General features: G+C 42.3%; 1 protein-coding gene and 1 long non-coding RNA gene across 2 annotated transcripts in view; one reads left to right on the forward strand and one right to left on the reverse strand.

Annotated features, from left to right (window-relative positions):
• The window catches only part of Spata16 (spermatogenesis associated 16), a 236033-nt gene that overhangs the window by 110047 nt on the left and 101045 nt on the right, over nucleotides 1–24941 (forward strand). The window lies entirely within an intron of this gene.
• LOC128106343 (uncharacterized) lies at nucleotides 6496–15880 on the reverse strand. The gene is made up of 3 exons (XR_008216669.1): nucleotides 15191–15880; nucleotides 14145–14282; nucleotides 6496–7069 (listed from the first exon to the last, which is right to left on the reverse strand). It is a non-coding gene; the product is annotated as an uncharacterized LOC128106343 (long non-coding RNA).

The following is a 24941-nucleotide window of genomic DNA, read 5'->3' on the forward strand; positions in this document are numbered from 1 at the left end:
GTGAGTAAAGCAAAAGAGATGAGAGAAATGACTGTAGTCGGAAGCGGAAGAAGGACATCACTGCAGACATTGTGGTACTAACAGGACAAAGAAGGGTGTTGTCAGCATTCTACATCTCAGATCTGATGATTTAGTTGATTTGGATTGTCTTTGGATGACAAAATCTTCCAAAATTCATATCCAAACAGTAATTCCTCAAATCCTGCATGAAACCAAGTCAATACCGTCTCTCAAAACAGAAAGCACAAAGCCAGCTGGGTTTGTTGGTGAACTCTGGTATTTAAGGAAGACATTATACCAATTGTTTATAGTCTCTTCCACAAGATACAGTGGGATCCTTTCTAACTCTGTTTATGAGGCCAACATTACTCTAATAACAAAATCAAAGAAAATATAAAGAACTGTATTCATGACCAAGTGGAATTAATCCAGGTAGGAAAGTCTAGTTCACTCCTAGAAAAGTGATTAACATAACAATGTTATGGAGTGAGCTAATTCAAGATAGATAGATAGATAGATAGATAGATAGATAGATAGATAGATAGATAGATAGATAGATAAAGATAAAGATAAATTAGATTAGATAGGTGTTATAAAAATGTTTTAGAAGAAACAGTAGTCCATTGGCAGAGAACTACTGGGATTTCCCCCACTTGTGAGTCATCCAACAAATGGATGATGCTCGAAAAGCCAATGGTCCACACACAGGAAGAGGCAGGTGCTATGTCAATGCCCCACTGAGAATTTGGAGGCTTGGGGCCCAGCACTTCTGTAGCTTTTTCCTCAACTCACTGTCCTGTCCCCATTCTCAGGAGTACTTATTTCCCTCTTTTAATAAACTGTATTTTTTTTTTTACTTCTAACTGTGTGTTCCTAGTCCAGGACTCTGTGGGGCACAGAACCTGGATAACTACAGAAACTGCCCCAGGACTCAAGTCTGTGCCTGTAACAACAGGCTAAAGAGGATATTACCGATTTATATCAGTAGATGCAGGGCAGCATTTGACAAGAACCAATGTACACTGATTGTATGCCTGCCTGCAAATTTCAAACTGAGATCTTCCTGACAAATGTCTACACACAAACCCTTCAATATGTATAATACCTAATGGTCAGAAGCTTAAAGCTTTTCCTCTGACCAGGAACAAGGCGAGAACATCTCTTTTCATTGGTGCTTTTCAGTGTGTTACTGAAGCCCTGGTATGACCAGGTGTTTAAATTCATTAAACCTTCAAACAGTTTTCTTCTATTTTAAAAGAAGTTGGTATATAATTGTATTTTTAATATGGACTTGCCTGGAGTATCTCCACATAGGGTGGGTACCCAGAACCTTCCCCACGGCCTCTACATTTATTGCTATTTGTTTTCTTGATGAGAGCCGTTCTGACTGGGTGACATGGAATCTCAGTGTCGATTATATTTTCATTTTCCTGATGACTAAGCATATTGAGTACTTTCTCGTGTGCTTATTTATCACTTACACTGTTTTTAATAATGTTCACAACGTTATATGCTCCTCACATGGAGAAAATAAATGAAACTGAAGGGTGCTGCTAGAAAAAAAAGAACAAGGCTCAGAGGGAGAACGAGAGGAGGATGGGGTGAATATGATCACCTGATACACACAAAATGTGTGTTGAAATCCATTATTTTCTACAATTAACATACACAAATTTTAAGGTTCTATTTTACTCATTTATTCATTTATTGAATAGGTTTAGAATATTTGTTCTTTAAGTGTTTGGGGTTTTGAATTCTTTAGTCTTAACCCACTATCTGATGACTAGCTGGTCCAGATTGTCCCGTTCTGTAGCCTGCCTCTTCACTCTGGACCATCTCCTTTGTTCTGCAGATGCTTTTTAACCTGATACAATTCTCCTGTCAACTAGTGTTATTTCCTGGTCTTTTTAGAGTCATTTCTGGAGAAGTTCAGAAGCCATTGCATAACCCTGTATCTTGAAGCATTTCCCATTTTCTTCTAATAGCTTCCAAGCTCAGGGTCTGATTTAAGGCTCTAGGTCCATTTTGAAATGCTTCTTTGTACAATTGAAAGATGGGGATCTAGTTGCAGACTCCTACATGAAGTATCCAATTTCCACAGCAATAGTTGTTAGTCCATGTTTTCTGTACATTTGTCGAGAATCGGATGGCTGTGGCTGTGGGACTTTATGTCTGGGTCTTCTGCTCACTTCATTTGTACTCGCACAAGGCTGGTTTCTGTTGCCCTGGCTCTGGTACCATCTGAAGTCAAGTCCTGGGACGCCTGCAGTGCTGCTTTCTTCAGGATCGTTTTGGCCATTGGGAATCTCCTGTGCTTCCATATGAATCATGGAGTTTGTTTTGTTTTGTGAAAAATGACATTGACTTTGGATAGGGGTTGCATTGAATCTACAGGTCATTTTCAGCAAAGGGGCCATTTTCACAATGTAAATTCTGATCCATGAACATGGAAGGCCTTCCACCACTTGTGTCTTCTTCAATTTCTGTTTTCGGTGGTTTAGAGATTTATTCTAGAAGTCTTTAGTCTCATTGGTTAAGTTTATTCCTTGGTATTTTATGTTGTTTGTTTGAGACTGTTGTATTATTTTCTTGATTGCTTTTCAGAAAGTTTGGTAGATGAAAAGCTTCTGCTTTTTATTTGTTGGTTTTGTATACTGCTGCTCTGCTCACAGTGTTGACCACTTCTGAGTCTTCTGCTGGGATCTTTTAATCATGAGCTTGTATCACCAGGAAATATAGATAATTTTACTTTCTTTCCTGTTTATAAGTCTTTTATTTTGTTATCTAGGCCAACTAATCTTTTTCAATAGGACCAATGCTATAAAATAGAGAGAGAAATAGCCACCTCAACAAACAGTTCTGCAGCAATCGGACATTTGTATCTAAAATAATCTCAACAAAAATATTGCACAGTTTACAAAAATTAACTCAAAATAGATTATAGGTGTAAATGAGAAGACCTGTGAAAACTTCGTTAGGCATAAGAATGACTTTTTAGGTCCAACACCAAATGTGTGATCCATAGAAGAAATAATTTGCAAGCTGAACTTCATTAAAAGTGAAAATATCCATCTGTGTACTGGGAGATGGCTCAGATGGTAACGTGCTTGTTTCCTGAGCCCTAGGACCTGAGTTTGGATCCCCACACCCAGGTAAAAGCAGGCACAGTGGTGCAAATCTGCTCCCAGCCGTGTTGGTAGCGGTGGCCAGAGAAGTGTAGATCCCCAGGACTCAAATGCCAAGAGTGCAGCAGCCAGTCCGCAAGCTCCAGGCTCAGTGATAGAATCCACATCAAAGAGTAAAGTAGAGAGCAACCAAGAAAGACCTAGATATCAATCTCTGGCCTCACATGCATATGTATTCACACATATACACACACATTTACACACACACACATGCATAGACACACACATCTATCTGTAAAAGCACTATCAAAAGAATAAAAATGGCTGGAAGTGTAGTTCAGGTGTAAAATACTCATACAGGCCCTAAGTTTGATCCCAAGTACCCCAGGAACAATTTACAAAATACATATCTAAGCAAGTATACAAAGGATTCTTAAGACACAACAAGAAGCCAAACTACCCAACTTAGAAAAAAATAAGCCCTAAATATTGACACCTCACCAAGAGGATATACAATGAGAACTAGCCATAAGGAGAGATGCTTACCATCGTATGTCACCAGACATTCATATCCGAAAAAGATAACAAGATACCACTACACATGTGTTTGAATGAGTACTTGACCACTGACATCATGAAGTGGTGATGAACTAGGGACCACAAAGAGTGCTCATCTCTCTTGGTGGAAAAGCAAAATGTACAACTATATCCCTAATTGCTAATCCTCAAAAGCAAGTGAGATGTCCTTCAGTGGGTTAGTACAATGGGATATTAGCCAGTGATAAAAATCAAATGAACTAACAATCACAAAAAGATATGAAAGTCACCTTAAAGTCACATTGCCAAGTAAAAGAAACTAATCTGAAACTCTGCATGTCATAACATTCCACTCTACGACATTCTGGAAAAGGCAATATTAGTAAAAAGTTTAGTGGTGGCCATTATTTAGGAAGAAGGGATGGAGTGGCCACCTAGAGGGTTTTTAGGAAACTAAATGAAACTAAATGCTAGACACATTTTTTATGTATTTGTAAAAGGTCACGGGATTCACACAGTCAGAATGAGCCCTGCTATTAACTATGAGCCTTTGGAGATGATAATATAGAAATACAGGTTCATCCTAGAAAACAAATGTGCCATTCTGATATGTAGTGTTGGGAGGGGAAGTCACTGGACATGTGGGAATGCTGCCCTTTCTGCTCAGCTTTTCTGTGAACTGAAAATGCTCTAAATAATAAAGTGTATCCATTTCCATACCCCTTGAGTCTTCACCAATTGGAAAAGAACAACCAATAAATTATTGTTGGTTAAGAAACGCAACACTATGGACATAATCAAGTGATTTGTCATTTGATAATAATAATAAATGATACTGACGTTAATATTACTTGCAATAACCGTACAATATCAGCTACCCCTGATAGTATGCAGCAAAACACAGAATTATTGCTGTGTCATTGTTTCCTGCACTATTTCATTTCAGTCTAATCACGAGCAAACATCAGACAAACCTCTTGGGAGCTCTGTCATGTGAGAACTAGCCAGTGCTGATTAAAAGCCAAGGACCAGGCTAGAGAAGTCAACACTGAAAGTATTTGCCACGCAAGCAAGAGGACCAGAATTCAAGTCCCCAGAGCCCACACCACTGCCAGGGAGCGCAGCTGCCCACACACAATTCCAGCCTTGAACTGGATTGCAGGGCATCCTTGGAGCTAGATTAAGTAAAGCTAGGCTTATCTGTGCCTTCTGGGCTTAACTGAGAGACCCTATCTCAAAGAAGAGCAGAGAAAGATTCCCACAGTCACCCTTGGCCTCTGTGTGCACACACATGTGCACCCTCATGCGCCCATAGACACACTCGCCCACATGTGTGGACACACACACACACACACACACACACACACACACACACACACACTACATGCATGCATACACCCACTTGGAAGAAATTTCAGGGACTTAAAAGACAAGGAAAAGTGAAGAAACGCTGAAGGTGGGCATGACTAAGCAGAAGGCACAAGGAGACCGGATACTCAAGCAAAGGGAGGACTCTGAAGAAAGTTGGGGTGTTTGCATGCCAGTGTTAATTTCCTGATTTCATTCATTGTACTACAATTATGTAAACTGTTCAAATTAGATGAAGCTAAGGGATGCTATGTGGAAAGCTATGCATTACTATTTTTGCAAACTTTCTATAATTTTAAAATTTCTTCAAAATAAGTTTTTGTTTAAGAAAAATGTATTGTTTGTTTTCTGTGTCTGCTTTCCTCACCAGGGTTTTTCTAATCATTTTATCCACCATATTCTCAAATTTGAAAGCCAAGACGTAGCATTTTTGAGACATTTTTATCAGCTTTCTGTCCTAGCCTATTTTGGGATATCCTTCCCTGCCTGCTATAACTTCAGAGCGTGTTCTTTTTCCGTACCCTACAGATTTCATTTCAATTTTAGCTGCTGAAGCTCCTTCTGCTATCCTTTTGTACTCTGCTTAATTACTGGAGTAAAGCCTAGGGCTAGATCCACTAAAGCGGAAATGAGGGGGTCAGGATCGGTAGCTCCGTTTCATCACCTGGAAGCATATTGCTGTTGGTAAGGCAGAAGTCAAGGTGGACCACTTAGTCCTCTTCCAAAGGTTGCAGGAGAGCCCGCTCTTTCTTCACCGTTGAGTTTATATTCAGATCTCCTGACCCGCTCTTTTTACACCGTTGAGTTCATATTCGGATCTCCTAACTCGGTTTTTCTTCCCCATTGAGTTCATATTCAAATCCCCTGATTCTCCCACTGCTTGACTTTTCCTCCCAATCTCTCATTCCTCAACTTGGTGCTGAAAAATGTACTTTTCTTTATTATTAAGAAGAATAAAGCTACTCTTCAAAAAGGAATTCATTAGCCTCTGACATTTGAGGGAATCATGAACACTGGTGTTATTGCATATGAGTTGTCAAATTTTATCATCATATAAACACTTTGACGTTGCTCTTTACGTAGGTAATAATCTTTTGCACTCTTTCTCCTTTTCTCCTTCCTGAATATATTCATGGAGTTAATATCTTATAAACTGCTATCCTTCTGCTCCAGTGTATTTCTTTTTTATTGCCTTTCTTCTTTATTTTAATTTATATTGCAAATAAATTTTTTTCAGGGCTGGAGAGATGCCTCAGTGGTGTTAAGAGCACTGGCTACTCTTCCAGAGGACCTGAGTTTAATTCCCAACATCCACATGGTGGCTCACAACCATCTGTAATGAGATCCGATAGCCTTTTCTGGTGTGCATAAAGACAGCATTTATATACATAAAATAAATAAATACATCTTTTAGAAAAACAAAATAATTTTTTCATACAGTATGTTTTGATCACAGTTTCCACTCTCTCATCTCCTCCCAGACACTACCCGCTCCCCACCTATCCAACTTCATGCATTCTTTTTCTCTCTCTTTAGAGCATGCAAAAAAGAAAAAGAAGCATGAGAAAGACACATACAACAATAAAAACACAAAATGTGCGACCATAACGTACATGCAAAAGAACAATAGAGTAAAATAATGCCCAATATGAGATGAAATTTTTCCAAAAATACAATTGAGTTCATTTTCTGTTGGCCTTCTACTGCTGGGCATGGGGCCTGCCCTGAAGTGTGGCTTCTATGCCTAGTGAAACCCCGCTGGAGAAAGCTAAATTTTCCTTTGCAAGCAGTCATCAACTAGTTCTTAGTTAGAAATAAGAAATCATGTCCACTTTCTGCTCTCAGTGCTGGGACCCGTTGGTTTAGACTTGTACAGGCCCTGTGCGTGCTGTGGTCTCTGAATTCACGTGTGTGTCACCCATCCTCACTGACTCTTGCAGTCTTCCAGCCTCCTCTTCTCCATAGCATCCTGACCCCTGAAGGCCAGGCTCTTGGCCACCTGAGCAGGGTCAGCCATGGTTCCGCCTCATGGAGTAGGTCTGAAATCCAATCAGAAAGTGGTTGGTTACTCCCATCAGTTTTGCGCCACTGTTGTACCATTGTATTATTCATACAGGTCACCACTGCAGGTTAAAGATGGGGTGTTGTGCCCCTTTCTCCTCTGGCAGCATGCATAGTACTTCTAGTTCCATGAACACGAGTCAGTAGGGATAAAGGCTCTATGTAGGCATCAGCTTGACTTCTCCATGTTTGATGAGGTATGGAGGTGTTGTCTTTAGCAACAGTGTCTTACCATCAGTGTGTGAAGAGCAACCAGTAACCTTGACAATAGACCTGAGTTATCTGGAGTTTCTATGGAGATTCTTTGGCCAACAACTTAGTTCAATGTAACCCATCCCAGATCTTGGAGGTTTCACTTGGTGGCCAAAACTGTTCACTTTGTCTCCATTATTTGGTGACTCCATTTAGATTTCTTTCATATGTGTATATATTTTAAGAAGCAGAAAAGGATATTTCTAGAAGTTCTTTCGCCTTTTTCTCCTTTTTGAAAATTTTGCACTTACCTTTCCATTACAGTGATGTCTTCCCTCCTGACTTTAAGAAATCAATACCTCAGTGATATTCAAGTATCTGTGCTCTCTCAGGTCTTGTCCTCAACTTCCACATGCATGGATTCTACTCCCTTCAAGGCATCACTATCTAGCTGTATCATAAGCATCTGCTCTCAAAATTTTACTCTGCAGTATTTTGATTGTGGAACACAGGGAATTAAATAATGAAAATATTCACAGAATACAATGCAAGAACTTTAATTAATGCTACAAACTAGTATGTACAAATATAAAAGATACCCTCATCATTATGTTAATTTTTAAAATCGGAGCATATATAAATATGGTCTGTTTATTTATGGTGCAAATATGAACAAAACCCTCTAAATTAATGAATTAAGGGCTCTCCATAATCTATAAAATAATTCCTGGGGGGATTAAGTTTTTTACAACTAAGACTATCTCTTTGGCCTCCTTGCCCATTGCACATTCAAACACATTGCACACATCACATACATTCATGGACACACACACACACACACACACACACACACACACACACACACACACACGAGCGCGTGCGCTTCCATCCTGAATGTTCACCCAGGGCAGCTTTCTGTATCAAATGTCTACTCACGTGCCTGTGACCCTGTCTCTGCTCAGAGCTGTGTCTCCTCTAGTCATCTCTGATGCCTTGCTCCAGACCCTTTTCTTCTAGGACTTTTTCCCTGGCCCCACTTTCTCCCAATATAGTAACTGCACTTTTTTATACTACTTCTGTGTCTTGTTTATGCAAATTCTTGTACGCATTCTATGTCATAATTATTTCCTTAAGCATCAATTTCTTCTCAAGCAACCATTGGCTTCCTGAAGACAGAGAATTGACCAGCTCACCCCTTTTACCCTGAGCACCAATTTTTATCACCACAGCATATTACTCAGGATATAAATATTCGTAGATCTGAAATGAGAGCATAGGTGAAAACATCTAACATGCCACAGAGTTCTCTGAAATGAGAGGTGATGTTACTGCTATTTCAGTGCACAGAACAGCCCACTGGAATTTAAATCAACATTGTGAAGAGGCCCTTACATTGATTAACATACATCTGGATCTTAAATCTAAATGAAGAGATAAGATTTCCTTAGAAGAGGTGTCCAAGTACAGAATAAAAGAGAAGTAAAAGTCAATGAAAGTATTTACATTTTATTACAGACTCAGTAATAAAAACTTTTATGTTGACTTTTTAAATCTAGTTCTTATATGACTTCTGCTTCTCCAAGTTTTATCAACCCTTGAGCACAAAGTGAGTCATAATGCCTGCAACAGCTTGCTTGTATGTCCTCCATTTTGACACAAGACACATGTTCCACCCAACACACACATACATTTTTCTGGAATTCCTGGAGACAAGCTCTGTATACTTCAGCTAAGGAAAATATGGTGACAAAGAAGGTCTTGTTTAAAATACCTGGAAATGTTGTGCATACATTATCATGTACGCTTTTGTTCCTACAATCTACGCACAAGCGTGCTCACACAAACGTTAAATGCACATTGTAACATTTAGTACCAGACTTCACAGGGAGATTGAGCTGAGAAGCTATCACTCGAGGATTTCTTTGTTTATAGCTCCTCAGCAAATTTTTCCTTCCTGTTTGCCAACACCATCTCGTCTTTGACAACAGCTCGTCTGCTGGACTAGTCATCCTCGGCCTGAAATTACTTACTGTCTTTTCTCCCTGAGCCTGAAGGGCCAGCCGTTTGTTCTCAGATGTCTGGTTTCTTTACTATTGATAGAGAAACCTTTAATGCCTTTCTCATATTTTGAAAACAGTTTTCAAACTTGCGATGATTACCGATTTGGCTCGCTCGGTCTTTTGCCTGTGAGCTTTAGCTTATAGACTAGAAGGCATGGCATGTTGGCACTTGCCACTGTTTCAATTTTCTTTTTCCTCCTTGTTTGTTTCTTTACCAGTATTTTGCAAACCAATAGGCTAAATGCATGTGTAACATAACCCTGCCATTTGCTGGGTTTTCATCTGTCTTCAGCCTCTGGGTTCCTCAACAAGGAACCGGGAAACATCAGCTTCAGCCAGTGTGTGGAAGCAGGGGCCTGCTGCAGGAATGTCTTTGCTGGAACTGTCAGATGTCTTTAAGGCATGCACAGCACTTTTTTTGTGAGCCCGTTCTGTTTTACATGCAATTAATTGTTCAGAAGATTGCCTTTGAGTTGTCTCTACCAACAGATTTCTGTGGAAGGCATTGTACAATATGAATCTTAAATGGTCTTATTAATTAAAAAAAAAAAAAAAAAAAAAAAAAAGCTCAGGAGCCAGGTATTGGGGTAAATGCTGGAAGATCAGAGAAGCAGAACAAGCCACAGCTAACCTCACCTCGCCAACTTCTCAGCGGATCCTGTTTCCTCAAACTGGAAGCCTCTGCGTCCTCATCCAAATGGATCTCAGCTGAACTGCTGCTAAAAGCCTAAAAACTTAAAAGCCTCTACTAGTTCCTGGTCCTCACACCTTATATACCTTTCTGCTTCCTGCCATCACTTCCTGGGATTAAAGGCATGTGTCACCATGCCTGGCTCTGTTTCCGGTGTGGCCTTGAACTCACAGAGATCCATCCAGAATGCTAGGATTAAAGGCGTGTGTTACCACTGCCTAACCTCTATCTTTAATATAGTGGCTGTTCTGTTCTCTGACCCCCAGATAAGTTTATTGGGGTGCACAATATATCAACCACAGCATTGCATTCCTCGTATACTTCTGTGAACTCCTCACCACTGTAGTAAATTCATATATGTCTACCCTTCCCTAGGGCACAGACAACTGTGTTGTCAGTTCAGGGATATAAACTCCAACTTTTTGTTAAAATCCCAGCTTTCTGACAGGAGGAATCCTTCCTTGAATCAGGAAGAGCTAAAACGGATCCCCTTTGGACAAGGCCTTGAGGCCTCTGTGACCTCCACCAGGATGATAATAGCCGCTCAAAGGTAGATTATGGTGTGTTATTCACTCTCTTCATCCCATAAGGAAGTGGATCGTGTGCATGCATGAGAAGCAAGGCCTTCTCCACAGTGTTTTTATAATGTGTTTAGCTAGCCCTGAGTTCTTGTTCCTCCCGCCTACGCACACTCCCCGTCTCTGTATCTCCATCTCTGCCTGCCTTCTCTTCGGATCTTCTGAAAACTCTCTCGGGATGCTGTCTACTTTTCTGTGAATTAGTGTAGTGGCTTTCTTCGTGTCCACAGAGCTGTTTCCTTCCATAAAAACAGCTCACGTGAAAACATTTCCGCCAGCTGTTACTGCTTTCTAAAATTATCTGTTTTCACTTTGATTTATAAAAATGCTACAATTAATTAGTTAATACCTCTGGGTACATTTATAAAAAGTAAAAAGTAAGGCAAATACCACTGACCCTGAGTTGTTACAAAAGCACGAAGAAAGAGCACCACCACCTCTGCCTGAGCAAATCTTCAGGCAGCACCTGAGTCCCCAGTGGCTGGTGTCCTGTGCCCTCGATGGTAAACAGAGCCCAGGGCCAAAGCCTTGAGCCAGTTCAAGGGCATCAAGGCTTCTTCCAGTACAGGAAGGGCCCTGACCTTGTGAGCCCAACAGCTAGGGTGCTAGATTCTAGAGTCAGCTCTAAGTAGTTTCATGTATCCTTCCTCAAAAGCTGAACAGTGATGTCAGAACTGCTTGTAAATGATCGGCAATGAGCGTGCAATAAATAAGCAACTGTGTGCTTTTCGTGTGCACACTGTTTCACTTTCTACCATCCTAAGCTGTGTTCTTTCTCTCTCTCTCTCTCTCTCTCTCTCTCTCTCTCTCTCTCTCTCTCTCTCTCTCTCGTCGCTTATTTTCTCTTATCTAAGGACCCGTGTTCAGAAATCCTACTCTATCAGGGTACTTGTGTGTACTATGTAATGTGTAAGCTACTTAAAATGTAATTTGTGTATCTTAGGCTTTTTGATTCTTATTCATAAATTAAAAGCTACAAGCTGTACATTTTGAAAGCACAATGTAAGCATGAAAATCGAAGTTCTATGGAATCCAACTGAAAAATGTAGAGTGGGGGATTCATTCAGTGAGTTTAGCTGACTGGGGATAAATATATTTTATCTCTAAGAAAATATATCATATAGGAGAAAAAAGTGCACATGTAAATGAATTTTTAAATATCCCAAGTCAGGGGGAAGATCAATATAATTCAACAAGAATATATTACAGCCTTCTATATAATCAGCTCTTGGTAGGAAGGAGAAATAAAAGAAGCAGAAAATGAGATTTCTGCCCTTGAGGAGCTTACAATCCTATTAGAGAAAGGATTTTAATTCTCTCTACGGGGTATTAAACAGGTGCATTAAACCATGGAGAAAGGCTGTGCAATAGGCATACATGTATGTCTGCCCTGAGAGAACTACAGGACACTATGGTATTTATCATCTAATCCATGACAGTTTGACAGTGAGGGGGCTGTCACTCTACAGCAACAGGGAGAACTACAGCCATCTTGGGGAAACCCAAATACGTGTTTACCCCACTCGTAGGTCCAAGATTGTGGACATCATCATGCTGACCTCTCTCTCTCTTCAAGTTTGCTTGAAAGCAGAACAGTTCTAATCAACATATTGTCTTGATGTTTGTCCATCTGAGCAGCAGACGAAGGACAGATACAAACTACAGAAGACTGAGCCCGTTTGGAATCCCGTCTTCCTCATCCTGCTGGGGACAGTTTCCCTTTTGAATGTCCTAGCCCACGAATCTGCACCACTAGTCATCTTGGTTTCAACTAAGAATTTTGGACCAGGTGATCTCCGTTTCTAAAACTTACCTGCCTACCCAAGTCCAAACAGAAAGCAGAGTGAGACGAGCCAGGCATGCTTCCTTATGCGGGTGTAAGGCGGCTCTCTTAGAAGTGCACATTGGCTGAGACAACCACACTTAATTCACAGTTGGCCAGAGGACTTCATGTTACCCCAACTACTCAAACAATTCAGACTTAAGCTCTGTGATCAATGTGTTTGGGCATGCTGTCTGGCTTGTCCCACACATCACCAGCTGCGATGCCCTTCAGAAAGTAAGTGGTCAGTAGATTTGGGTTAAATGAAGGAAGGGGTAGGTACAGCTACAGACAGGAGAATAAAGGTTATAGATAACAACTGCCACTGTCCTCCCTGCCCCAGAGAAATAGCTCCAAAGGAGTTATCAAGTATCCTGCCCCAGTATCAGAATTGGTTTCTCCAATGCACACAAATATATATTCACATACTCTGTGTAGTTGTTGTTCAAATGTGCAGGTAGGGATGAGGCAACGTGTGAAAACCTTTGCCCCCATGGAGCTTATACTAACTCATCTGTTTCATATCATGTGGTGAGTGACTATCCTGAGTGGGTCTTTTGCAATTCCTAGTTAGATGAGATGAGCCCTGGGCTCCACAGACAACTGTATTGAAGATTCCTTTAAGGAACTGCACAGAGCTAATCAAGGAGAGAATAAAGGGGCTGTCTCAGGGAAGGCATGAGTCAAGTGTTATGACAGGGTGGAAGGCGGGACTATGTGAAAGAGTGGAGAGGCTGTATCTGAGCCAGACAGATAGCTCATGGTAGAATGCTCTCCTAGCACGGACTTGGGGTTTCTCCCCAAACACCAACAAAGAAATAAAAGGAGGTGGAGGAAGAGAAGGGGAAAGAAGAGGAGGAAGAGGTGGGGGGAAGGAGAAAGAGGAAGAGGGGGAGGAAGAGGCTGCACCAAAAGAGCAGCATTGCCCTTCAGGCTCCCAAACCTCCACTACTTTTAATAGCAATGAGAAAATCAATATCCTTTTGAAGAAGTCTAAGTAAGCCTGGTTGGGTATAAGCTTCTGAGCACAGCCATGTGTGTTTCATTTTCTTAACTAGCAGTGTCGAGGCCTGGACAGAATGCTAATTACTGAATTCTTTGTAGACATAGAGACTATCTGCCATGCAGTACATAGGACAGAGTATTTAATCCCTTGACAGTACAAGAGCTGGAAACTGTTGCCAGTCCGCATTGTCATGCTAGAAATCCCAAACAGACAGGTTGAATAGCTTGTCCAAAGTCACACAGCTTGCAAATGAGGAAACTGGGATTCAAACTAAGGCAGTCTAGCGCCTACATCTACGCTTTAGGCACCCATTTCCAGCTATACTGCCATTCTGTTACTGGGATGAAAAATGGTTTATTCAAAGAGGTCAATGACTGTGGATGCCCTAACCTTCCAAGGAAGCACAAATGTGCAGTTCCCTTAAGAAAGAAGGAAAATGTCTTCTCTTATGGTATTTTGTTCTTGAGGAAACAATTTAGGTACAGGCTGTTTTCCGAGGCTTCTCAAATTGATAGCTTATCTCTACTTTTAATTTTATTTATTAATTTTTTCAAGACAGAGTTTCTCTGTGTAGCTTTGTGCCTTTCCTGGGTCTCGCTCTGTAGAACAGGCTGACCTCAAACTCACAGAGATCCGCCTGGCTCTGCCTCCCGAGTGCCGGGATTGAAGGTGTGCGCCACCACCACCGCCTGGCGATAGCTTACCTCTAGATGCACTGTTACCTTGAAGAACTTGGACATCGAGTGAAGATTTTGAGAAAGGAAACTGTTGAATCTTGCCATCTTGCCACCAGGCTAGGCCTGGGTGGGTTTCACCTGAGAAAGTAAGCCACTTGGCTTACACTGCGAAGAAAGAAAAGAGGTGATGAGTGCTTCCCACAAGGATCTAGAATTTCTAGAAAAACAAGTCTGAACACCTCTGAACATTGTCTGGTGTCCACTTTAAACATCCTGTTCCTCCCAAAGTCACCAAATGCTCTGTGTGACTTTAAGGCCTCTGCTAATTTGGAAGAATGAGCCAGCCCTCCGCCAGCGAGCTGCTGGCCTTGGTGAACAGTCTGTAGTATCTCTTCTGTTGCTGCTGTTGACGGGAGACTGAGCACTTTGTTCCCCTAGTCTGATTAAATTCACAATGTGACAAAGGAAACTACTAATACAGTCACAATTATCACAATGACACTTGTAACCCCCAAAAGAATTCTTTGCCATTCTAATGACAGGCCACCTCAAAAATCTCAATCTCAGCGAATGATTCTCAGCTCCTTTCTCTCTCCTGAGAGTGAGGGTTGATGTTTGCGCCATCAGGATAATCAGCACAACCACCACCTATGCTGAGCCCGATACCATATACAAGGCAACCCCACAGGACACTAAATGTAAATACCTACAGTCACCTTGAGTGCCCATTGTTGGGAAACACTGAAAAGGATGCCTGGCTCACTGTTAGAAAATTCAGAACTATTAAGTCACCTTACTTTTTCGTCTGGTTTTGTTTAATTGATAAAACACTGTGTAAAACTGTGAAGAACATACCATTGTGTAAACATGACTTCACGTGGCTGACTGTAGTTGCCATGACAACATCACAGTGTACACGTATCTAACTGAGGTCTGCCTGCACCCACTAACCACTCTTTACCTCTCCCCTCACTAGGTCTCAGGCTCTTGAAAAGTAAACAATTGTGCTTAAGACCATGATTGATTCGTACATTATGCTAAACAATGAAGATATCTTATCGGTTTGTACAAACCTGTCCATTCTGAGGCTTTTTCCTACTGAAGCAGGGAACTGGAGATGGAGGAGCAGGCAGGAGGATGACAGTTGGTTCTGGCTATTTCCACTGTAAGCTGTCCCTCTACTGTGAATGGGTTTATTTTCTGCTCTGAATGCTCCTATCTCCAACTGCTTTACATTTTGTGTTGGCTTCGGAATCTGCTGGTATGAACTGCTGGAAGCAAAATCCAACCCAGGACTGCCTGGGTTGAACCAGCCACGCTGGGCTCTAGCTTTTGGGCTCCCCTCTGGGATGAGCCGAGATCGTAGTCTTCATTTTATCCCAAGTCTTCTCCTTCCTTTAGTCCTGCAAGAAATTGGATAAAACATTATGATCTTGTCTAAGCCTAAAATCATTGCACATTTCCATACATACCACAGATGATGGTGTTCTGCTAAGGAGGAGTGACCCAAGGATGAGCATCCATTATGGTCATGGGAACCTGAACTCAGGAGACTGAGTGGCTGACAGGAACATTCCCTGAGAAATGTTCCAGAGGGAACCCTCCTGGACCCCACGCGGAAAGAGTTTTTCTGTGGTTCTCCAGGCTCCATCCATGATCTCCAGAGACTCCGTGTAATTTGACCTGGTGCATGACAGTCAGTGTCCGCTGAAGCTCAACATTGCTTTGTCTTCATTGTTTCTTTGATCGTTAGATATGCATTCATTCATCTAGATATGCATTCATTCATCATCTAGATATGCATTCATTCATCTAGATATGCATTCATTCATCTAGAAAGGGACATAAAACAATTTTAGTTTGTTTGTTTCAGACACTTCTGTGGAAGCCATCCCCGATGTGAGATCGGATCTTGCCATGTTTACTGGCTTGAATCCCTTCTCTCCATCTTGCTTCACTGGAGGCTGTTCTTAGAAACGGCTCCAGGATCTTGGCTTCCAGTCTGCCAGCCATCACTGCCCAGGTGTGTAGCTCCTGAAATACCTTTCCCCATCATCTTCTCACCTTCAAATGTGGTCCCTGAGAGTTGCTGACATTCTCTCTGAAGGCCACTGAGCTTGACACATCACTGTTCACTGAAAACCCTCAAGGGTCCACCATGTCCCTCCAGATAAGGTCTGGCTTCCCCGGGCCTTTCTACGTTAGCCAGATGGCACGGTTGGGTTTCCCATGCTCCCAACACCTGCACCTGGGTTGTTGTGTAGATAACTAGAATAAGGTTCTCAGTCTGTGCTTCCTTTGTGTCACTCACCGGTGTAAGCAGGTCCCTCCCTAACACTATCAGGCCTCTCAGCTGCATTAATGTGTATATTGATTATTCCACTTTATTCATTGTGATATAATTATCTCGGTGCATGTTTGCCTCCTCATTAGACTCTAATAATAGGAAATGGCTTATTCATCTTAGAGTCCCATCTTTGTGGGCTTAATGAATTCATGAAGTATGCAAATGAGGGAACCAGAATCGTGTACTGAGGTTCCTTCTAGATCCCTGCTTCTTCACAGTACCTTCATGATCCTGTACAGCACAGGGTTCAAGGAGAAAAGGACACCGCTTATGAGCCCATGGGGCCAGAAGTGGTCACCATCCCTACTAAGTGCAAGCCCAAGAGACCTGAGCTGGGTACGACTTCCTTCCCATCACTGAACTAAGAGAAGCAGTGTCTGGAATTTCAAAAACAGAAAGTTCCATGGTATTCCCCCTGCTGGAAATTTTCAGTTGTTTCCCACATCTAGAAGACAGAATCCAAATCCATCTGCCTGGACTGTGAGATCTGTCCGGTTCTGTCCTCCCTGTCATTTTCTGACCCTCTCACTCTTCCTCAACACATGCCCTTTATCCATCCATCCTCAGATTCTCCATTCATGTTGTTTAACTTCAATGTTCTTACATGTAATGTGCCACTGGCAAAAAAAGACCCGGGCCCATTTCCTTCTCTCATCCTCACTTAAACAACACCAGCTTTTTGTCAGGTCCCATGCAAGACCATTCCTGAAGAGTAAAAGCAATCACTTTCCCATTTGAAGTCTATGGCATTTATGATTTGTGATAAGCTACGTTTATGTACTTGATATTTTGCTTAGCTATCTACAGTTGTAAAATACCTTTCACTTGGTTACTATTTTCAAATCCGATGTCACATCAGTAGTCACTGGGGAGTCACCAAGGTCAGTATCGTGTCCTTGTATTTTTGCATGTTGCCATGACTCCAAACCCTCCTATAAAACTACAAACACTTGGGATAGTTGGTTTGATAGTTAATCTTGATGGTCAACTTGATGGGATTTATAATCACCATGGAAACATCTCTAAGCATGTCTTTGTGGATGTTTCTAGATTTGATTTGCTGAAGTAAAAAGACCCACCCTAAATGTGGGCAGCACCATGCAATGGGGCCAAGATTCAGGACTGGATTAAAAAGAGACATGGAGCTGAGAGCCAGCACTTCTGCGTCCATGCCAGCCCAGCCATGCTGGACTGCACCCTTGACCTGTGAGACACAGTAAAGCCTGTCCTTTCTTCCTCAAGCTACTGGGTCAGGAATTTTGTCACAGAATTAAGAAAAATAACTGATGCAGTCAGATTATGAGTGGCAAAATCAAATAAAACCTTCACACAGAACCTGAACTTAATTCTATTCTAGACCTCTTCAAGAAGGCATTTGATTTCTTCTTTAGTGAATATGCATTATATAGAATATTGGGTTTTATTGTAACATTTTCATCCATGCCTATCATATCCACCCCCATGACCACCTTGCTCACTGTCCCTTACCCCTGAGTCCCCTTCCTTCTCTCTCATAGTACCCCTTCAATTTTCACAGACATGAATATTTTAATAGAAGTAATGATGCCTTTCTTGACATGGCCTAGGAGAAAAATTGATTTTGACAGAGTAAGAAACCACCTCAGAAGAAAACACGTCATATGGTGAGATGGGCAGGGATGAGGTCTAGGCAGAAGCAAGAGTGTCACCACCTGGTTTGACCAACCACAGGGGATATCCGTTTTTAGATAATAGACCAACAATTGTCAGTTTGGCAGAAAATGAAACCCCAGGGAAGTTGAACAAGAGTTAAAGGAGTCCTGTGAGAGATGGATGTGCAGGAAGAACCCAGCAACGTGAAGTCTATGGCTGCAAACCCTGGAGGTGACGTCAGACCACCTTTGGTCTCTGTCCCAGGAACTACTTTTTGAAATTTCACCTCTTTAAACCTATTCGTTCATGGCTTGGTGTTAAGAATGAAATGATCTGTAAGAGCCCTCAGAGAACACCGGTTGGTGTTACAAGCAACAGCTGCCCTAGCGGTACTATTCCTACTGTGTGTTGTGGCTACTAACTGTCAATCTAGGAATGTGCAGTATTTGGAATTTCAGACCAGCAGGTGGGTAGTGAACATGATGCAAAGCTCTCATACTCTGGAAGACAGTTGTGCAGAAGCAAGAATGGCCAGAATCTGGAGGTTGGCAGGAGCTTCTGAACAAGTCTGATCCTCAAAAGGTGGCAACAGGGATTGACTAGATGGTTCCATGATTTGGGGTACTTGCAGCCAAGCCCAATGATTTGAGTTTGATCCCCAGAACCCACATGGTAGGAGAGAACTGACTCCCAAAAGTTGTCCTCAGACTTCCATATATGTGCCAGGGCTTCGGGGCATGCCAGTGAGGAGGCTCAGTGTCTTCTCCTGGTGTGGTGGCAAACTTTCTCAATCAAGCTCTCGTGCTGTTTGCTTCCAACATCTTCTGATAAGCTCATTGGGATCTCAGAAACATCTCCATCCCTTCTCTGTTTAAAGAGGAACTGCCCTACCTCCACAGCAGCTGCAGGACCTAGGTTTTCTAGGGTCTTAGTTGATGCATTTTCCATGAACAGGGCAAACGCTAAGGCTCTCACAGGACTTGCCATGCCATCCATATTAAGCTTGCCAACAAGCAGAAGGCTGATGCTGTCCTCATGTCTTAGAACTTGCTTCTCTGACTCCTTCTTGTCTCAGCACAGGTCTAGAGAAGGAAGGCAACGTCAAGAAAACCAGCAAGTCACGATCAAATAGGGAATCCAGCAAGGAAAGGCTAAGGTTCGGGTGGAAGAGTGCCAGACAGAGGAGGCCGTGAGCCGAGTCCTGGGAGGAAAACAGAGGCAGCTGAGAGCTGAAGGTCACCCCAGGAGCTAGGACTTCCCTGCATGCCGTTTGCATTTCACATCGTTTAAAGACTGCTGGAGCCAACTGCTATACGGAAAACATGAACGTCGACAAAAAGATGCTTGGGGTGTATGTGTGTGAGTGTGTATGTGTGAGTGTGTGTGTAGGAGTGTGTATGTGTGAGTGTGTATGTATGAGTGTGTATGTATGAGTGTGTATGTGTGAGTGTGTATGTGAGAGTGTGTGTGTGAGTATATATGTGTGTGGATGTGTGTGTGTAGTGTGGATGTGTGTGACAGTGTGTGTGTGTCAGTGTGTGTGTGTGTGTGTAGTGTGTATTGTGTGACAGTGTGTGTATGTGTGAGTGTGTGTGTATGTGTGTGTAGTGTGTATGTGTGCAACAGTGTGTGTATGTGTGAGTGTGTGTGTGTAGTGTGTATGTGTGCAACAGTGTGTGTATGTGTGAGTGTGTGTGAGTGTGTGTGTGTGTGTGTGTGTGTGTGTGTGTGCTGGAGTAAACCTGGTTGTTTGCCTCTTCTGCTCAGAATAACATCTCCTTATTAGTATGTATTTATACTCAAAAGGCATATACATTTGGGCATCAATATTAATTCATCTAAAATTAATAACATATATGCATATGAATATGTAATGTGTATCATCCTGAGCATTTTTTAAGTATAGGGAGGAAGAAACAACTTCTTAAGTGTGTTAAAATGAATTGAATAAGCCAACATGCATGCACCCTTCTGAGTATCTGTACCCAAGAAATAAATGGAGTAGCTGCATGCAAAGCCCGCACAGTCATCCTTAGACTCTAGCAGAGCCAATTTCCAGTTGTAACAGGAAGAAGAGGAGGGACTTAAAAAGAGTTGAAAAGGCAACCGTGAAACCAGCTAATGGTGAGGGAAAAGGGCCATGCAGAGAGATCAAAACAGACAGGTTGATTAATTAACCTGGCAACGAGAATGTTAACAAATGGTTGTGGGCTATTTACAGTTGCTCTTCTAAGACAAGGGCCAGTTGGGTTGTGTTAGTCATGGAAAGAGCACTAAAGCCAGGAGATTAGAGCTGTAGAAGGCTATTTATGACTGCAAAGCTGTGGAATCGGTGAGGAATTCAGAGCAGTGTCCTTCTGTGGAGGTCTTTAAAACAGAATAGATTCTCATCAGTCTCATTTGAAAGGTTTAAGTGTGATCCTGCCTAAAGGCAAGGTGATGAACAAAATGAGTTCTCAAGGTCCCAGCCAGTCAACCCAGGGAGCCCACAATAAGGACTGAATGCTGGCATTTTCTTTTGTTTACCCATACCTTATTGTTTCACACCACCATGTGGCCACACCGGGTAGAAATGCTGGAAATTTTGAAACCAAACATAGGCCTTGGGATATGGCAATCGTATATGCACAAGCTCTCAGAATTGCATGGTCTCTTTGAAGACAGCCATCTGCAAACTTGGCTGGCATAGATGTGCTTTCACTGGAACCTTTCATGACCATAATTTAGAAATAAAAGCTAATTTCTGTGTTATCAAGAATAATGCCTAATTCTCTGATTGTGCATATGCTATTCCATAGGAACAGGATTTGAGCCACAATAAGCTGAGTTCATGACATAAATACCTTTTACTTATGAATATATTTGTGCATATGCCAGATTCCGACCCTTTTACATTTAACAGATGTGTTGAGTAAATAAATGTGACTTCAGTGACAGTTCCATCAAATGAATTCAAACATAATATCAAAGCAGTAGTAGATTTGCTTGCAGGAAAGCAATAATAGTTGGCACATGACTGAAGGCTTCACACCAAACATAATTTTAGATACACCACATTGGGCCAGTGCGCCGCCTCCTGCCTTCCCTCTTTAATTTATGTAATAAACACGTCAGCATCCATTAGCATTGATTAAGCTCTCCTGTGAGCTAAGTTGAACTGGAATTCATATTGTCACAACACCTCCACTGGAAAATCATTCTGTCAAATGTGGACAGTGAAGTCAACCTACCGCCAGGCTGTTCAAGCTGGAACCCTGGGAGGCTGTCGTCTTCAGGATCTCTGTAGCACAGAGTCTACTTTTTTTTTGGTTGAAACAAATAAACAAATAAGATAATGTGCTATTGTTACTTCACTGAATACTTGTGTGACTACATGCAAGGTTCAATGCTAAAACAGGCTCTGTCATAGGCTCCGGTGCCCCCATTGCAGCAAGATGATGTGTAAGCCGTGGACACCGGCGCAAGCATCACTGGAGTCCTGGGATTTCCTTTACCGACAGTGCTGGGACAGATCTAAAGCACACACTACAGTGTGCTGCCTGCTCCCTGTGGCAGTGGAGGACAGCAGAAATGTAGAACTAATAGAGCAGAGCCAGGGAGGTGACTTTGTGGGTAAAAGTTGCACCAACCCTGACAACGTAATGCAGTCTCCAGAAACCCACATTCAGGAGGGAGAGACTCGACATCCGCAAAGTGCTCTCTGACCTCCACATGTGTGCCATGGTGTGTGCATGCAAGTAAAGAGATGGATGGATGGATGGATGGATGGATGGATGGATGGATGATAGATAGATAGATAGATAGATAGATAGATAGATAGATAGATAGATCGATGATAGATAGATAGATGGATAGATAGATGATAGAGAGAGATAGGTGAGAGAGAGATGGATGGATAGATAGATGAGAGAGAGAGAGAGAGGGTGGGAGGGGAAAATTTTAAACTAACAAAAATACATGTGACAAGCACTGTGGAAAAAGGAAGACATGTCCGTGCATTGTAGAAAGGGTATCTTCAGGATGTAAGTGACACCTTGAGGACGTGAGCCTCACAAGGATGGCTCGGCACACTGGCCAGGTACAGTTCCATGGGCCTTAGTCTGCCTGGGAGTTTAGTTCCCAGTCCCGCACCAGGCAGCATGACCACCTTCAACTCCAACTTCAGAGGACCGAATGCCTTCTTGTCTTGAAGGACACACACACACACACACACACACACACACACACACACACACACACACACACGCACACATATGCATGCACGCACATATATACACATAAATTAATCTTTCTTTTAAAAACTTAGGTCAGAGAAGTGGTTAGATGGCACAGAAGTAGATGCCTTTAAGTCTGGTTTTAACTTCAAGGGATTCAAACCCTGGAGAAGCCTGTTCTGATCCAGTGATTGTAATGGTATCACTCTCAATCCTGATTGAAAATAGAATAACAGAGAAACAGGGAATCTAGCTTGGAGGCTGTTGCAATAGGCTGGGTAAAAGATTATGGACCAGATAAAAATGCTGGAGGTGTGAGGGGTGGCAATATTCTGAAGTAGGTTATTGGATAGGAAATGTGAGAGAAGGAGGAGTCAGTGATGATTCCAAGGACTTAGGAATAACTACAGTATGACCCAGCAATGACTCTGCTAGGTACATAGCAACTGAAATGAAATCAGTGTGTCCAAAAAATACCCACAGCCCTATGTTGATCCCAGCACAAAAGGCCAGATTTGAAATCCACCCATGCTTCCATCAGTGATGGATGGAAGAAAGAAAACTTGGTACAGACACATGTGTACTACTCAGGTACATAACAATGAACCTTGCTTACAGCTGTGTGGATGGACCTGGAAGGCCATGTGCTGAGTGTGATAAACCAGATTCAGAAGGAAATACCACACGCCCTTCCTTATGGAAGCTGAAGAACTTGACTGCCGGAATACAGACTGGATGGATGATTAGCAGAAGCTCAAGAGGAGGGGGAAAGAGTGGGTGGGAAGAGTCAGTCACCGGGTGCAAAGTGATGGGAAAATAAGGTCTTTTGTCTAATACATAGTATGGTGACTGCGTTCATTAGTAATATAGTATAATTTCAGTATCACAAAAAGAAAGAGTTTTGAATGTTTCACTACAAAGAATAATAGGGGCTTGGGTGATAGATGATAATCATGTAGATTTGATTATTACACACACGCACACATATATATCACATTGTCCTCCATAACTTGTATAATTACGTTGATTAAAAATAAAACAAAGGCACAGAAGAGAAAATCTGAGAAGGCTACTAGGTACTGGGGGGAGAGGAAGGGAGAGCAGAGCCTTGCACACAATTATGTTCCATTAGACACCAGTTGGGCATCTAACGATGTCAGGAAGCAGCAAGGCTGAGAAGCTAGCTTCCGGAGATTTTGGAGATTCAGAAAGTGGTTTAGACACGTGGCATCAGGGTTGAATTGCTAATATGTATTTGGTACCTAAAACCATGAAACCAATGTGCTCACCGAGAAGGGCGAACAGAAGGAAAGTCAGGAGGTCAGAGCATCGCACCCAGGGAGGACCCAAAAGTAGGAATTCAAGAAGGTGAAGAGATCCCAGGAAAACGAGACTCAAGGGAGCAACGAGGACATAGGAAAAAGGCAGAAAGAAAGCCAAGTGGGAAGTAGTGTTGTCCCCTGAACCAAGAATGCACGTCATGTTGGGACAGAGGTGAGCCACCACCCTCAGCAGTATGGAACCACTGGAGGCACTGGAAGGGACAGAGTCCTACTTGCATCCACTCGAAGAGTAATTTCACCTAAGGAGCACACACGGCTTTTTTTGTTTTTTAAGGGTTTTGTTGGCTTGTCTGGCTTTGTTTAGTTTTTTAATGGACAAGAAATGATGGTAGTAACTGGGCGGAGAGAGAGGCAAGAGGGCTTCTAGTGCGAAGACAACATACTTGGGAGGTGGCAGAAAACTCTGGGAGAAAGGGCAAACTGGAAAGAGAAGAGCAACCAGAGCATGGAGAACTGGTAGAGCGGTTCCCATGGCTGCCTCAACTGAGATCACGTGTGGAAACTGGTGTGTCAGCTTTACATTCTGCCATGTAAAGGGCTTGACATGGTGCTTAGCAGTTACAGATTGACAGCTGGTAACATCCTCACGTCATTAAAGGGAACGAGCTGATATGATCTTCCGATCAGAGTGCAGTAACCCCAATAGTCAGATTCATAGAATGCCCACATAAAACAGACAGTAGTAACACTGAGTCACACTGACTAATGTTCAGTACTCAGGGTTGTTAGAAACACATACCTGAAGAAGAGTAGGAAGAACAGTCAGTAATGTTTGCATTTGATTTGTATGGCAAGTCTGCCAAAGCCTGGATCTCACATGGCCCTTGAGTCCTTAAAGATGCCCAGTGTACGGACTGGCTAACTATCTTTGCCTTTTTTTTTTTTTAATTCAGCACGATAAAATCCCTTGTCTGTTGCTTCGCAAACGTCACATGATGCAATGCTTCCACACACTTGTCGTATTTCTTTATGGACTTACACTGATTCCCTCCCCAGGGTGCTCTGTGGAGCAGAGGGAGGCCAATGGAAGAAACATGGCTGCCCTTTCCCTGGGGAAGCAGATGCAGGGGACAAATGGCTTTCTGACTTACATTCCTAATTTGAGTCCATTTCTGAGCCCTATTCATACAGCCAAATTCCAGTGGAAAGGGAAATCAGGATACAGACAAAAATGGCAACAGAGTCCCCAACTCCTATAAAAACAGCATGTGCTGCCCTTGGGAGTCAGGTTTTTCCAATTGTTCCATTGATCCTTTAAATTCAGAATTGATCGCTGAGTGTCTGCAAG

This window comes from Peromyscus californicus, unplaced genomic scaffold (assembly GCF_007827085.1).
Source record: "Peromyscus californicus insignis strain IS unplaced genomic scaffold, ASM782708v3 Scaffold_9__1_contigs__length_137607984, whole genome shotgun sequence".
Taxonomy (NCBI): Eukaryota; Metazoa; Chordata; class Mammalia; order Rodentia; family Cricetidae; genus Peromyscus; species Peromyscus californicus.